Consider the following 12,846-nt stretch of genomic DNA (forward strand, 5'->3'; position numbering starts at 1 on the left):
GCCTGGCACCCAAGCCGCGGCCCCGCTCATCCTGGGCAAGGCAATTTCTGCACGGCCGGGAGGTGGACACGGCCCCCACGCTGCTTCTGGAGCCGCAGAAGGCTCTCGGCGCCCTCGCGTTCGTCCTTCACCACCTCAGGTTAAAAACGCGACGCTCAAGGTAGGGAGACCTCGTCCAGATAGAAATGGAAACCCAGGCACAGGTACGTGCTGGCCAGGCGGCTGACAGCGGCCTCTACCTCTGAGAAGTCCGGGTACATCTGGGAGTTACACACCGATGGCGAAGGGAGGAGGCGACTGGTCCAGGAGGCGAAGATGGGGACCGGGAAATGGGTGGGTTCCAACAGGTAGACAGATTAGTTAATAAAAGATAATCTCAGGAAGAGAAAACACTAACAACTAACTGGATGAGGAAAGGTCTCTTACAGAACAGCTTGCATAGAACGATGAGAGATAGAACATTGAGCTTAGAGAAGAAAAAAAAAACAAATAGCGGTCTATTTTATTTAAATGTATGTGAAGGGAATAATGTTGAGTAAATCGAAAAAGAGAAGCTGGAGTTACTTTGTGAAGGGCTTTAAATGCCAAATAAGGAGATTTTATTTTGTCAAAGAGGACATAGGGAGCCTGTGAAAGTCCAAGGATGTGATAGAAGACAGCTTTCTATTGCAGAATTTATACTTAGTCTAAAAGTATTAATTTACTTTTAAAAAGTTGGAATATATGATTTCGGAGTTGGAAAGATCCTGAAAGTGTTTATTACAGAACAGGTTGAGAGGCATTAGATGATGTGCCAAAGGATACACAGCGAGTCAGTGGCAGAATCAGCACTGAAACTATTAAAATTTTATATTTATGGTTTTTCCTCCACATTGCTGATCTCAGTGCCTCTCTCTTAGGTCTAGTTGTCTTTCATTAGTTTTTTTGTTTTATTTCTTTTTCTTTTAATAAATAGAGGTTTAAAAGATCGATATCACATATCTTAGCAATTAAGGTGAAGTGGAATTGTCTTGCTTAGTCTCTTCCTATTCTTTCAGGTCTCTAATGTGTTCAGCAAAATATCAAAACTGATTTCTGCTCCTTTTAAAAAAATATTCTCTTTAGAACATAACTTTATAGTATTTAAAGCTTATCTAACAACTTGTGGTTCTGTTTGAAATTTCAATGGCATATACATAATATAGAAGAAATCCTTTGGGAAAAGAATTTGTTTTTGCAAATGCAAAAATGCAGAAAAATTTGTTTTTGCAAATGCAGAAACAGACTCTCTCCATGACAGAGATATTAAAACATAAACAGTTTCTTTGAGGAGATTGGCAGCCATAATAAGAGAGAGAAAAATAAAGCCAAATTATGATAAAGTAAACATTATTGGAAGCAGTCATTCATTGTGGGGAAGTGCAGTTAGGGCTAGAGTGATCTGCCAATTTTTTTAATGTAACGGTAGATTAAATACAAGTATAATTGCTTAATAATTATATTTTATGAATTTCATGACAAAGGAGAGATTGCCCTAGATTTTGCCTTTTTAATAATTTATGTTGGTTTTTATGCTTCACAAATGTTTTAGACACATTATCACATTTCAGTCTCACAACTCTCTTATGGAGCAGGTCCTATAGATAATACAATCACCATGTCTTTACACATGGAGAAATTGAGGTTCATAAAGGCTCATTGACTTGCCCTTCCAGGATGACACAGTATGAGAATGTTGGAGCCAGGACTTTAACCAAGATTTTCAACTCCAGGTACATAATGTTATCTCTATTGTATACTGTCTCTTCTTATATCATATCTAGTCTACTATAGTGTTTGTTACAGTTGAATTATTTCTCCCAGAAACCAGCTTCAGAAGAGGAAGAATGACATCTAAAAGGGAAATAATTAACAGACGCAAGGTATTAGAATTAAGAGGGTTTGGGAAAGACTTCCAGTAAAAGATGAAATTTTCAGTTGGGACTTAAAAGAATCCAAGGAAATCAGTAGATAGAGTTTAGGACGGAGAACATTTCAAGCATGGAGAACATCCAGAGAAATTTTGTCCTCACAATAATGCCTAAGGGTAGGGGAGGACAGGGGAAGGAGTCATCAGTATGTTTGCCATAGGGAAAGAGGGGTAGGGGAGAGATGGGGAGAAAATTTGTAACTCAAAATCTTGTGGAAATGAATATTTAAAACTAAAAATAAATAAATTTTGAAAAGAAATTAATTAGAATTGGTCAAGTTGAAGCTAAAGATTCTATGAAACATAATGAATCAATAAAATGAAGTAAAAAATGAAGAAAAGAAGAAAATATGTAATATCTCATTTGGAGAAGAAACAATTGCCTTGGAAAATAGATTGAGGAGAGATAATATAAGAAGTATTGAATTACCTGAAAACCATGATCCAAAAATTTTCAAGACATTATATTTTAATAAATCAAGGCATACTACCTAAATAATCTTGAACCATATAGTAAAATAGAAATAGAATTAATCCACCGATCACCACCTGAAAGAGATTCCAAAATAAAAATTCCCAAAAATATTGTAGCCAAATCCCAAAGTTCTAAGGTCAAAGAGAAAATACTTCAAGCAATAAGAAAGAAACCATTCAGATACTATGCATCCTATCTTTAGAGTTAGCAGCTACCACAGTATAGGAGTGGAAGACTGAGAATATGATATTCCAGAAAGCAAAAGATCTGGGATTACAACTAAGAAAAACCTGCCTAGAAAGACTAAGTAAAATCCTTTAAAGGGAAAAATGGATGTTTAATGAAATGGAGAATGTTCAAGCTTTCTTGATGAAAGGATAAGATTAACTTTATAATAGAAGACTCAAGAGAAATATAAGAAGGCAAATGTGAAAGAGAAAAAAATAAGGGATCCAATAAAGTTAAACCATGTAGATTTCATTATGGAAGATTTTACATCTATCTTCTATGAACTTTATGATTATTGCAGTTAGAAGAATTCAACATAAAAAGAAATCATGGTACACAATCAATTATGTTGGAATGATATCAAAAAAGATAGATGAGAAAGAGAGATGCCTTGGGAGAAGGGGGAAGGAAGAGGAAGAATGGAGAAAATTATCTCACATAGAAGAGTTGCATAAGGAAGAATTTTACAGTGGAGTGGAAAATGATGGGGGATAGGCAACACTTGAACCTCATTCACTTCTAAATTGGCTAAAAAAGGGAACACACACACACACACACACATATATATACTCAGTAATAGAAATCTATCTTACACAACACAAAAGTAGGAAGGGAAGGGACTAACAGAAAGGAGGGTGCATGAAAGAAAGGGCAGATAAAATAAGGCAGTGGTCAGAAGCAAAGCATGCTTTATGGGAGCAACAGGATAAAAAAGAAGCATAAAAAGAAGAAAATGAGATGGAAAGAAATGCATTTTAGCAAACATAACTGTGAATATGAATGGTATGAACTCACCCATAAAACAGAAGCAAATTGCAGAATGGATTAGAAACCAGGATCTAACAATACGGTTTTATAAGAAGCAGATCTGATATAGAGAGACCACACAGAGTTAAAATAAGGGATTGGAACATAATGCTTCAGCTGAAGTAAAAAAGATGGGGTAACAAGAAAGATTGGCAACTATATCTTGATAAGGGAAGCATAAACAATGAAGTGAGATTAATATGAAACATATATGCACTAAATGATACAGAATCCAGATTTTAAAAGGAAAATTTAAATAATCTACAGGATGAAACAGACAGTAAAACTATACTGGTGGGAAAAGTGAACATTCTCCTCTCAAAACTAGATAAATTAAGCATAAAATAAATAAGAAGGAAGTCAAGAGAATGAATAGAATCTTAGAAAAGTTAGATGTGATTGACCTCTTGGGAAAACTGAATGGAATAGAAAAAAGCATTCCTTTTTTCTCAGTGATACATGGCACCTTCACAAAAATGGATCATGTATTAGGGTGTAAAAACCTCACAATTGAATGCAAAAATGTTGAAATATTAATTGTAACCTTTTCAGAGAACAATACACAATAAAAATTACATTTAATAAAGGGCCATGGAAGCATAGATTAAAAACTAATTTGAAACTAAATAATCTAATCCTAAAGAATAAATGGGCCAAAGAACAAATCAAAAAACAATAAATAATTACATTATACAGATTGAAAACAATGAAACATTATTCCAAAATATGTGAGATTGCCGTCAAAGCAGTACTTAAGACAATATTTATACTTCTAAACACTTGCATAAACAAAAACAACAACAACAACAAAAAAAGAAAGAGCAGGTCAATGAATTGCATGTGCAACTAAATTAATTAGCAGAAAAACAAATTAAAAATCCCCAATAAACATTAAAATGGAAATCTTGAAAATCAAAGAAGAGATCAATAAAATTGTAAGTAAAAAAATTGAAATAAATTAAATTATGAGCTGGTTTTGTAAAAAGAAATAATAAAATATATAAGCTATTGGTTAATTTGAATTAAATAAAAAAGAACAAATAAGTAATATCAAAAATGAAAAGGGTGATTATATCACCAAAAAAGATAAAATTACCGCAATAATTTAGGCTTATTTTCCCCAATTATATGCATTAAAATGAAAATCGAATGAAATGGGTGAATATTTTCAAAAAAAATAGAAAAGGGCTATAGCCCCAAAGGGCTCTGTATACTCTTTGAACCAGCAACCACTACCTAGGTCTGGATATTGAAGAGATTAAAAAAAGGAAAATGGCCTATATCTGCAAAGGAAATATCAATAGCATCTCTTTTTGTGGTAGCAAAGAATTGGAAATTGAGGTGATGTCCATCAATTGGGGAATGGCTGACAAAGTTGTAATGATTGTGATGAATTATTACTGTGTTATAAAAATGAGCAGGATGTGAACCCAGAAAGAGTTAAATGAAATGATGCAAAGTGAAGTGAGCAGAACCAGGAAAACAATATATACAGTAACAACCATATTGTATTGTGATAAATTGTGAATGACTTAGCAAAACAATAATTTAAGACAATTCTAAAAGGCTACTGATGAAAAATTCTTTCTACTTCCAGAGAAAGAACTGATGGAGACTGAATGCAGATCTAAACATAATTTTAAAATTTAATTTTTTGTCTGTGTTTTCTGATGACAGGTATAACCTATATCAAATTACTTACCTTCTCAGTGAGGGGGAAAGAGGAGGTAAGAAGGGAGAGAATTTGGAAAACATTTTTTTAAAGAATGTTAATAATTTTACATGTAATTGGAGGAAAAAATTAAAATATATCTATAACTACTAGTCTTTGTGTTCAACCACACAAAGTTTATAAAAGAATCAATATCTATTATAGAGCTTATTGGACCTTGTGTGTTACTGCATGGAAGGAAAAAAAACAATAATAACACTTTTTCATCTATATTCAAGACTCCTTAGGGATTCCATAGCACTTCATTCAAAACAAGTCCATCTAAATAGTATAAATTTTATTGTCACTATTTTTATAGCTAATGATATTTATCTTCAACGAGGGACAGGAACTTATTTGACCATAATTAGATAGGAAGCAAGTATCACAACTGACATTTAAATGTAGGCCTCTCCCAACTCCTATTACTTCCAGTATACCATTAGAGTATTTCATAGTAAGGAGGAAAAAAAAAGTTAAACTTAATTTTGGCAATGTCCTGTTAGAAATAATAGGGAAACATTAGGTGGAGATATATTGAGAGCCTCTAAGGATGCAGGTTTGGAACTTAGAAGAGAAAGTTTTAGAAATGAAGATTTAAAAGGAATTATCTGGAAAGTAGAGGTAATTAAGTTGTGGCAGTGAATGAGCTTGCCATCAAAGTATATAGAGTAATGGATAAGTATAGAATTTTGAGGAAATTATATCAAAGGATGGAAAGCATAAAGAAATGACACAGAAGGCAAATAAGGAACAGTTGTCCCCAAAGTCAAGGAAGAAGATAATATTCCAAAAGAGGGAATGATTAACTATGTAGACATTCATGAAAAGGTCAAGAAGGATTGAGGAAGCAATACTTAGTCCTGTGATTAGAACAGCACTAGTGAGTTGAGAGAGCTGTCCCAAGAGAGTAGTGGGGCAGTAGCCAGATTGAAAAATGATAAGAAAGTATAAGAGGTTAAGAAAAAAAAGGAAAAAATGAAGATATTGACGATTAACAACATTTTACATTTTTTATTTTATTTTTTTCATTTTTCAAATGTTTTATTAACTTCTGATTTACATCATTCATTTCCGTCAGATTTTGAGTTACAAATTTTCTCCCCTTTTTTCCCCTTCCCACTGCCCCAAAATAGCAGTCCCACAGGATATCCCCTCCTCCAATCTGCTCTCTCCCATATTTTCTCCCACACCCCTTTCGACTTTTCCAATGGATCTCTATGCCCCAGTGCCTGTATATCTTATTTCCCAATTGCATGTAAAATAGTATTAATAATAGTGTATATATATATATATATATATATATATATATATATACATATTGGAATGTTTGATTTTAAAACTTTGAATTCCAGATTCATTCCCTTCCTCCCTTGTCACCCACCCTTACTGGGAAGATAAGCAGTTCAGTATAGGTTGTACATGTATGGATAATGCAAAACAATAACATAATAGATATATTATAAAAGACTGACTATATTTCCCTCCCTCCTATCCCACCTCCCACTTGTTCTATTCTCTGCTTTGATCCCATCCCTTTTCAAAAGTGGGTGCTTCCAACTTCCCTCCCCCCAGCCTGCCCTCCCTTCCATCATCCCCCCTCTCATCCCCTTCCCCCCTACTCTCCTGTATGGTGAGATACCCCATTTAGTGTGTATTTCATTCCCTCCTCAAGCCAAATTCAACAGGAATAAGGTTTACCCATTCCCTTTTGCCTTCCTATTCTTCCCCTCCATTGTAACCATTTTCCCTTGCCTATTCTACATGAGATAGTTTACCCCATTCTGTCTCTCCCCATCTCCTCTCATTATATTCCTCTCTCACCTCTTAATTTAACCTTTTAAGTATCATCCCTTCCTATTAAATTGGTCCTGTGTCCTCGATCTATGTATACCTGTAAACATATATACACACATTCACATATGTATTCATATGCCTATATATCCTCATATATAGACATATATATTTCTATTCCCTTCAACTACTGAGAACAGTTTAATCACTTACAATTATTGTTTTTCCATGTAGAAATGTTAATAGTTCAACTTTGATAAGTTCCTTATGATTCCTTTTCCCTGTTTGCCTTCTTGTGCTTCTCTTGCTTCTTGTATCTGAATGTCAAATTTTCTATTCAACTCTGGTTTTTTCATCAAGAATGCTTGAAAGTCCTCTATTCCACTGAATGACCATATTTTCCCCTGAAACATAATATTCAGTTTTGCTGGGTAGGTGACTCTGGGTTTTAATACCAGCTCACTTAACCTCCGGAATATCCTATTCTAAACCCTTCAATCCCTCAGTGTAGAAGCTGCCAGATCCTGGGTTATCCTGATTGTTTCCACAATATTCAAATTGTTTCTTCCTGGCTGCTTGTAATATCCTCTCTTTAATCTGGGAATTCCAGAACGTGGCTATAATATTCCTAGGAGTTTTCTTTTTGGGATCTTTTTCAGGAGATGATTGGTGGATTCTTTCAACCTCTATTTTGCCCTCTGGTTCTAAAACATCAGGGAAGTTTTCTTTGAGAATTTCCTGGAGGATGATTTCTAGGTTCTTACTTTGATCATGGCTTTCAGGTAGTACAATAATTTTTAAATTATCTCTCCTCGATCTATTTTCCAGGTCAGTGATTTTTCCCATGAAATATTTCACATTGCCTTCTATTCTTTCATTTGTTTGGATCTTTTTAATAGCATCTTGATTTCTCACAAAGTCATTAGCTTTCTTTTGCTCCAATCTAATTCTGAAGCAATGATTCTCCTCATTGAGCTTTTGAGATTCTTTTTCCATCTGGCAATTTGGCTTTTTAAGGCATTCTTCTTCTCATTGCCTTTTTGAGCCTTTTTTGCCATTTGAGTTAGTCTATTTTTTAAGCTGTGATTTTCCTCAGTCAGGCTGTTGACTCTCATTTCATAATTTTCTTGCATTGTTCTCATTTCTCTTCTCAATTTTTCCTCCACTTCTCTTATCTGCTTCTTAAGGTCCTCTATGGCCTGTAACCAGCTCGTATTTTCCTTTGAAGCTTTTGGTGCAGGAGTTCTGACTTCACTGTCTTCCTCCTGTTTCATGCTTTGTTCCTCTTTGTCCCCAAAACAGGAATGTAATGTTGGAATCCTCTGTCTGCTTTATTTCCTTTGCCTGGTCATGTCGCTCCTCAATCACTTGACTTTTTGGCTTTTTGCCACAGTAGGACTCTGCCACCAGACAGGGGAGCTTTTGTCCCAAATGCTGGGGTTTTCTCAGCTGCCAGAGATATTAGATGGGTGCCCTCTCTGAGGCCTCCACATGTTATGGCAAGCTGGACACACACCCCAGGACCTTGACCTGTAATCCAGATCCAAGCAGGTTAAAGAAAATGCGATTACCCCTCAGACTGGTGCTTGGTCCCCCTACCCTCTGCAGGACAGGAGCTAAAGCTGCCACGTGGTGCTGGATGGCTGTCCTGCAGCCCTCAGTGGCTTCTCACCCTGGTGGCAAAAACCCAAGCAGTCCCAACTACTAGGTCCCAAAGTCCACACTGCACTGAGCTCTCATTTTGTCCTAAGCATTTATGTGTTGATAATTCTGGACCTCCACAGCTGTTGGTGATCTGGAGTCCCTCAAGCTGGTGGCTGGTCAGCCCCGCCCTGGGGCTAATACCTCAGGCTGATGCAGGCCTGGGCTTAACTCCCACAGTGCTGTGCTGGCTTATTCCTGCCAGCCTGCCAGGCTGTCCTCAGTGAGGGGTTACCTTCTCTGTGTCATTTTGTGGGTTCTGTAGCTCCAAAGTTTGTTTAGAGTCCTCTTTTACATGAATTGGAGGTGGTGAGAGCCGGAACTGCCCGGAGGTCCTGTTTCTACTCCACCATCTTGACTCCTAGCAATTTTTACTTTTGCAACTATTCATCCATTTCACTTAGATTGTTGTTAGATTTACAAGCATATCATTGGGTAAAATAGCTTTAATAATGGCTTTGATATTAATCTTTATTGATGGCAAATTCACTTTTTATTTTTGATACTGAAAATTTGTTTTCTTTCTTTTAATCAAATAAATCAGTGGTTTGTCTGATTTAATGTTTTCTTTCAGAAGCTAGCTCCTAGTTTTGTATATTAGTTTCAATCATTTTCTTGCTTTGAATTTTATTAATCTCCCCTTTTATTTTCAGAATATCTAATTTGGTGTTTAATTGGAAATTTTTAATTTGGCCTAGTTGCATGCCCAATGCATTGATCTGCTCTTTCTGTATTTTACTGATGTAAATGTTTAGGTAAAAAAAAAATTCTGTCAAGTACTGCTTTGGTTGCTTCTCATAAATTTTGGTGTGCTGTCACATTGTTTTCATTCTCTTTAATGAAATTATTGATTTTTCTATGATTTTTTTAATGAGCAATCAGGGTTAAGTAACTTGCTCAAGGTTACATGGCCAGTTATTTCTGGGTGTGGTGCTAAGTGTCAGAGCCCGGATTCAATCCCCATGTCATCCCAACACTGGGGCCAGTGCTCTTATTCACTGAGCAACCTGGCTACCCCTAAGCAATTGGGATTAAGTAACTTGCTCAAGGTTACAAGGCCAGGTATTTCTGGGTGGGTGCTAAGTGTCTGAGCCCAGATTCGATCCCCAGGTGTAATGGGAATGCAAATTTGGAAGATCTTCCCTGCCCCTAGGCTAAAATGCACCTGAAGCCTGGGGAGGGAGGCTTGTTTTTCAATAGATACTTCTTGATTGGCCAGTGAGTCAATAAGGTTGTTACATTCTCTGAGCCAGGAGAAGGCTATATGAGCCCTGATTTGTAGCTTTGTTTGGGGACTCACTTTGAGAAGTGTTCTGTGATTTGATCTGAATTCTGGGAAGCCGTTGTTGAGAGTCCTCTGGCTTTGAAAAACCCAGATGTGGAAACCCAGATGTTGACTGGGTATGGATGTAATGGCTGGACAGTTTGGAAAGCTGTCTACTTGATCTGTTTCTGTCTTGATAATTCTGCCTGTATACTTTGAAGTTCGGGGTGCTGAAATTTTCTCCTGAACAAGGTAAACGATATATGTCTGACTGATTAAAGTAAAGCAGATCCAAGAACCTGTGTGAGCAGCAAACCCTGAGGACATGCTTGGGGTGCTTGCTGCTACACCAGGTCATCCCAACACTGGAGCCAGTGCTTTTACTCTCTGTTCTACCTGGCTGCACCTCTATGATTTTTTTTTTAACTCACTCATTCTTTGGGATTGGTTTATTGTTTTCAATTAATTTTTAATTCATGTTTCCACAGCCTTTCACTGAATGCAATTTTTATTTCATTATGATCTGAAAAGGATATATTTAATATTTTTGCCTTTCCTCATTTGATGTTTTGGGTTTTATGCCCTAATACATGGTCAATTTTGGGGTATGAAAGGGGATATTCTTTTCTATCACTATTCAGTTTTCTCCAGAGGTCTGTCATAGCTAACTTAAAAAAAAATAATTTCACCTCCTTAACTTCTTTCTTGTTTATTTTATGTTTATATTTATCTAGTTCTGAAAGGAAATAGTTGAGATGCTCCACTGTAATAGTTTTGCTCTCTATTTCCTCCTGTAAATCATTTAACTTCTTTAAAAATTTGAATGATATGCCAATTGGTGTATATATGTTTAGTACTGATATTACTTTAATTGTCTATGGCAACTTTTTTCTTTCCTTTTTAATGGTATTTTATTTTTTCTTAATTACAAATCAAGAAAATTTTTTAGAATTCATTTTTACAAGAGTTTTGAGTTCCAACTTTTTTTTCTCTTTTTCTTTCCCTCCCTTCCCTCTTCCTAAGTGGTAGATAATTTGTTATAGATTATGCATGTGCTATTGTGTAAAACATATTTCCATATTAACCACAGATATGAAAGAAGAAACAAATCAAAAGAAAAAAACATGAGAAAGAAAATAGCAAGTGAAAAAATATGCTTTGTTCTGCATTCAGAGTCTGTCAGTTCTTTATCTGGATGTGGATAGCATTTTCCTTCATGAGTCTCTTGTATTTGTCTTGGATCATTGTATTGGTGAGAAGAACTGAGTCATTCATAGTTGATCATCCCACAATCTTGCAATTATTGTTTACAATGTTTTCCTGGTTCTGCTCATTTTGCTTTACATCAGTTTATACAAGTCTTTCCATTTTTTTCTTCTGAAATGTGACCACTAATCATTTCTTATTGCAAAATAGTATATCATTGCACTAATATAACACAGTTTATTGAACCATTCCCCAATGGATGGACATCAACTCAGTTTCTAATATTTTGCCACCACAAAAAGGTCTGATATAAATATTTGTGCACACACACACACACACACACACACACACACACACACACATATATATATATATATACCTTTCTCTTTTTTATGATATATTTGGGACCTAGTAGTGGTATTGCTTGATAAAAGGGTAGACACAGTTTGATTGCCCTTTGGGTATAGTTCTAAATTTCTCTCCAGAAGGGTTGGATCAGTTTACAACACCACCAAAAGTTCATCAGTGTCCCAACTTTCCCACATCTTTCCAATATTTATCATTTTCCATTTTTTTGTCATATTAGCCAATCTAGTAGGTACTTAGGAGTTGTTTTGATTTGCATTACTTTAATTGAATGATCATTCTGCCCCCCCCCATGCCCCGAAGAAGTATGCTTAACTTTACTTTGTAGGTAATTCTTGTTGTAGTCTTGCCTCCTTTGCCTTCCAAAATATGGTCCATGCCTTCTCATCCTTTAATGCTGAAGCTCCTAAATCCTGTGTAATCTGGACTGTGGCTCCCCAATATTTTAATTGTTTCTTTCTGACTGCTTGCAGTATTTTCTCTTTGAACTGGGAGTTCTAAAATTTGGCTATTATATTCCTGGGAGTTTTCATTTGGGATCTCTTTCTTGGTGGACTCTGACAATGTCTATTTTGCTCTCCAGTTCTAGGATATCAGAGTAGTTATCTTTGATAATTTCTTGAAGTGTGATGTCCAGGTTCCCCCCTTGTTTATCATGGCTTTTAGGTAGTCTAATAATTCTTAAATTAGCTTTTCTGAATCTATTTTTCAGCTCTGTTGTTTTTCCAATGATATATTTCACATTTTATCCTTCTTTATAATTGTTTTTATCTTGTTTGACTAATTCTTGATGTCTCATGGAGACATTAGCTTTCACTTATCCAATTCTAATATTTAAGGAATTAGTTTCTCCAGTGAGCTTTTGTACCTCCTTTCCCATTTGTCTAATTCTACATCTTAAAGAGTTTTTTTTCCTTTAGTGAATTTATGTTTATGTTTTCTTTTTCTACTTGACTAATTTTTTTCTTCAGAAATTTTTTCTCTTCAGTGGATTTTTGTGCCTCTTTTACCATTTGTCCCATTCTGATTTTAATATGTTTTTTTTTTTTTGCAGTATTTTTTTGTAGTTTCTTTAGAAAGCTGTTTAACCTTTCCCCCCAATAATTTTCTTTCATGGACTCTCATTTCTTTTCCCAATTTTCCGTGTGCCTCTGTTATTTTATTTTTAAATCCCTTTAAAGGACTTAAAGGGCTTGAAACCAATCAATATGTTGACTTGAGACTTTTTTATAGGTGTTTTGGTTTTGTTGTCATCCTCTGAGTTTGTGTTTTGATCTTCTCTGTCATCATCGTAACTCTGTAGTCTTTCTTTCTCCCTCTCTTTCTTTCTTTCTTCCTCCCTCCCT

The 12,846-nt window shown here is 35.5% G+C and overlaps 1 pseudogene; it reads left to right on the forward strand.

Moving 5' to 3' along the window:
• The first annotated feature begins 277 nt into the window (after positions 1–277).
• The window catches only part of LOC138160938 (cyclin-K pseudogene), a 49,194-nt pseudogene continuing 36,625 nt past the window's right edge, over positions 278–12,846 (forward strand).

The sequence above is a fragment of the Petaurus breviceps genome, unplaced genomic scaffold (assembly GCF_028583685.1).
Source record: "Petaurus breviceps papuanus isolate PSGF00001 unplaced genomic scaffold, PetGlider_PUasm1.0 183, whole genome shotgun sequence".
NCBI classification, from domain to species: Eukaryota; Metazoa; Chordata; class Mammalia; order Diprotodontia; family Petauridae; genus Petaurus; species Petaurus breviceps.